The following is a 4,373-nucleotide window of genomic DNA, read 5'->3' on the forward strand; positions in this document are numbered from 1 at the left end:
CTCTGAATAAAAAGGTGAGAAAAGTTGGTTCTTGAGACAGGATAGCTTCTGTGCTCATGAGTACATCCCTTTGTTCCATTTAGGGATTGATCCTGGGATTAATTTTTCAAAGAAGGGCACATCGCTTGGTTCAGCATCCTCCTGGAGAGCAGGCCACATACTGGATGCACAGACACCAATGATTCGAATCCAATTTTCAGACCTCCTGAGAAATTCTGACTTTGTAACTACTGAAAATGGGAAAGTTACAAGGCATTTCAATGATGTAACAATAAATGAAAATGCCAGTTTATACATTTATGAGTCTTTCTCAAAACACATGTGCCTCTAGAGACAAAAGACATAGAATGAAGTTAAGAGAGACAAATCTGACGTGGGGCGATCTGACACACATCCCCGTTTATTGTGCAATACGGCACACACATACAGCACCACAGGACTCTGAGCAGGCCGGTAGTGCCTCTTCCCCTGCCAGGAGCATGAACTTTCTGCACTTCTATACGATTTTAACCACCTAGAGTTAGCAGCAGACTCCATAGACCAAAGGGCAGAATACTCAATAAGATGGCTCTCATTTCAGATGTCAGACACAAGTTTTGGGATCCCCATACCACCCACATTTCTGACCAAATGTTGCAAGTTCAGGAGGTTCCCATAACTCCCCTCAGTTTTAGTAATTTACTAGAATGATTGACAGAATTGAGGAAAGCACTATGCTTAGGAATATCAGTTTTATTTTAAAGGAAGGTGCAGGGGTTTTATTATGTTGCAGGTGCATCACCTCCAATGCATCAATGTGTTCACAAACTGCAAAGTGTCACTGAGCTTTAACGTCCAGTTTTTAATTGGAGTTTCTCTGTGAAGGTATAATTGACTGAAACACTGGCCATGTGTATGAACTCAGCCTGCTGCTCTCCTCCCCTCTTTGGGGGCCAGGCTGGCTCAAAGCCCCAATCCTGTAATCACATGTGTGGTCTTTATGGTGACCAGCCCCATTCTGAGTCATTTTGTTAGGATAAACTAAGATAGTCAAATGACTTGGAAAATTTCAAGGACTTAAAGTCTCTCTCCCAGGAACTGATGATGGCTAGTCAAATTCTTTATGATCTAAGAAGCTTTATACTCTGGGACCCCATGTCCAGAAAGAGAAAAATAGGATCCTGCCATCTCAAAGGCAGCTTTCATCTAAGAGCCATATATAAGAGAGTATTTAAGCCAGCCCTCACATGAAATGGAGATCTAAATAGAGCAAATGCTCAAACTCAGAATGTTCTATTTAAACTAAAATGCTGTTCATTGGCAAGTGTGAAGCATCCTGCTGCCCCCCAGGCTGTGGGCTCATGGGAAAGAACCAAGCAGTTTAGAGGATACCTACAGGACCAGCAGGAACCTAAGGAGTTTGTATAAATGCAGATAACAATGAGGCCATTCATAGTAAGGAACAGTTTGATTAGGTAATTCAGCATCCTTGACCCAGCCTGTTAATGCCTTCTTCCATAGGCAGCAAAGCCAGCAAGCAGAGCAAATTTATAAGAGAATGGTGCTTGGTGAGGATGGGATTGGAGCATTGCTAAACACCACACATTCTCACTTTGGGGCCCTTTCCAGCACTCTGGGTGCACTACTTCCCTTCATTTTCAATAGAGAATATTGTCCTTAGATATGCTCATCATATCTGTTTATATGTAGCCTTACTTATACCCTGTTGTGTCCCCGAGGACAAATCAAGAGCCTCTTGGTTGACCTTCACAGATTAACAAGTTTCCTTCAGTACATGTTCACCCTTAACTGTGAGAGTGAGTCATTGCTAAAAGTGGTTTACCTCATATTCTCATCCAATTCCAAACTAATTATGACCAGCCACTTTTAGGGAATTACATTTCTAAACTTACCCCAGAATTTGGCCTGAATGCTTCTGTACATAGTAAGAAGACTTCATCTGTTGACATAATTAAAAAGCCGTCCTTCATTCCAGCACGTTTACTCCTGGAGGCATGCGTGGCTAATTGCAGGCATTTATTACATGCCTAGTGGTCTGGGTGGTATGTCCTAACTGTTGTTTTCTGACATTTGATTGTTTAGTTGGAAGCTTTATGCATGTTTCAGCAGCAGGGCATGAATAAAGAATGATATTCCTTCACATTGCCACTAGGATGGGCCCAGGGAGGACAGAGGGACTGGAGGCAGGGACGAGAGAAACTCACAAATACAAGGCCACTTCTGCCTCTGGTGGATCTCAACCGGGTATGTTATTTTTTGTTTTTGTTTGTTTGTTTTGAAACAGAGTTTCGCTCTTGTTGCCCAGGCTGGAGTGCAATGGCACAATCTCGGCTCACTGCAACCTCTGCCTCCCAGGTTCAAGAGATTCTCTTGCCTCAGCCTCACAAGTAGCTGGGATTACAGGTACGCACCACCATTCCCAGCTAATTTTTTGTATTTAGTAGAGACAGGGTTTCACCATGTTGGTCAGGCTGGTCTCTAACTCTTGACCTCCGGTGATCCGCCCTCCTTGGCCTCCCAAAGTGCTGGGATTACAGGTGTGAGTCACCACACCTGGCCAGTATGTTTTTATTTTCCAAGATTGTTAAATGAAAAGGCAGCTGCTCCAGAGACTCAAGCTTTGTGAGTGGATGCAACATTTAGCTTCAATCACTCAGCACAGTGTCTGCCTTATAAGCCAGTGCTTCAGAAGCGTTCTGAGTACTTCCCACCCTGGGGTCTACAGGACCCGGAATTGAACACACGGTTAATTGGCAAGTCTAAAATATGAACATGCCCCAGAAGATCCAGTCAGGATGCTGTCGCAAAGCCAGTGTGGTTTATTTGGGAGCAGCCATGCAAAAGAAGAAGAGATCGTTTTTGTCAGCTGTCCTGTTAGCAGGCCTGGCTGCTGCATGTGGCAGAAAGAGCGTTCCATCTGTTTTCCCTCGGGAGTGGTCCTGAGTCCTCACCAGTCCCATGACAGAAGTAACTCAGAAAACAGTGCAGTGCATGAGCCAGCAGAATCCCCAGAGACTCCACCAGAAATTAGTGCAGGCCTTAGCGAGCCCTGAGTCAACCACCCTTGCACAGGATCTTCCCCCACTGGCAGCTGCAAGCCTCCCTGAGGCACAAACTCAACACCATGCCCAAAACAACCATCACTATCCATCCTCCAAGCCCTTCTGTCTGGGCTTCCTACCCCAGTTACTGGCACCACTGTCCACCCAGCGGTCTGTCCCAATGAGTCCTTCTCACCCCCAGAGCAACTCCTCAACAAGTTTAGCCATTTGTCCTCCAAGTTTTCTTGAATCTATCTACTTTTCTACATCTCAACTCCAGCACCTTATCCCAAGTGATAGCCAATGTCTCCTAAAGAACTCTGACACCTTTCTACCTGGCCAGCTGCATCCACTGCCCTTCCAACCACTCTCGCCCTAGTCCAGGGGGATTCTTTTGACACAAGTTATGTCAGTGCCCTGATAAAATCTTTTCAGTAATCTTTCCCTGGCCTTGAGACAAAGACTGATAATCAGATTCTGCAAACCCAGTCTCATCTTGGGCCACACGCCACCCCACAAATCTCAGCACACAAGTCCTGGCTGCTGGCTTTCCTCTCGGGCCACTAACACTTGTACCTGATGCTCCCTCTGCCTGCAATGGGGCATTTGCAACTCCACACATTCTCTCCTTTTTAAAATTGTGATACATATTATTACAGACATAACATAAAATGTACCAATTTAACCACTGTAAGTGTACAGTTCAGTGGCATTTAATGCCTTCACATTGTTGTGCAGAAATATGAAACACTGAATTTATGATCCTCCTTGCACAGGGCCATGTGAATCTTTCCTGAATTGCTCCAATTTTAGTATACGTGCTGCCAAAGCAAGCACCTTAACTCCTTTTGCCTATAAACTCATCTTTGGATTTCAGTTTAAAAGTCATTTATTCAGAGAAGCCTTCAGAACAAGGCTCAGTGCCCCATCACACATCACCCTGGCTTCACAGTGTAGCAGGAGCAGCCTCGAGAAACGGATCTCTTGGACACCGAATACAGGAGGAAGGTTTATTCAACCGGGAGCAAGGTGGCATAGTTGCCTAGCAGCCAAGCTCGTCTAACAAAAGGAGGTTCAGCCTTTATACAGGCTTATACTTTAGATAGTACAAGTGAAAGAATCTTAGGTTTATAGTTTTAGGACTCACATGTGAAAAGGTTTTTGTTTACAGTTTCAGGAATCACATATGAAAGGGTTCCGGTGTACAGTTGTAGGACTCACAAGTGAAAAGATTTCTGGTTTGATCTTGTTTTAAGTAAAAATAGTGCCTTCTGGAGAGTTTCCCCAAGGCCTAGCCAGTCACCTATAGGAAGAGTAAAACTAGAGGCACCA

The 4,373-nt window shown here is 44.6% G+C and overlaps 1 pseudogene; it reads right to left on the reverse strand.

The window, feature by feature from the left end:
• Positions 1-3,777: 3,777 nt before the first annotated feature.
• Positions 3,778-3,878, reverse strand: LOC118148326 (U6 spliceosomal RNA; annotated as a pseudogene).
• Between the last annotated feature and the right edge of the window lie 495 nt (positions 3,879-4,373).

The sequence above is a fragment of the Callithrix jacchus genome, chromosome 1 (assembly GCF_049354715.1).
Source record: "Callithrix jacchus isolate 240 chromosome 1, calJac240_pri, whole genome shotgun sequence".
Taxonomy (NCBI): Eukaryota; Metazoa; Chordata; class Mammalia; order Primates; family Cebidae; genus Callithrix; species Callithrix jacchus.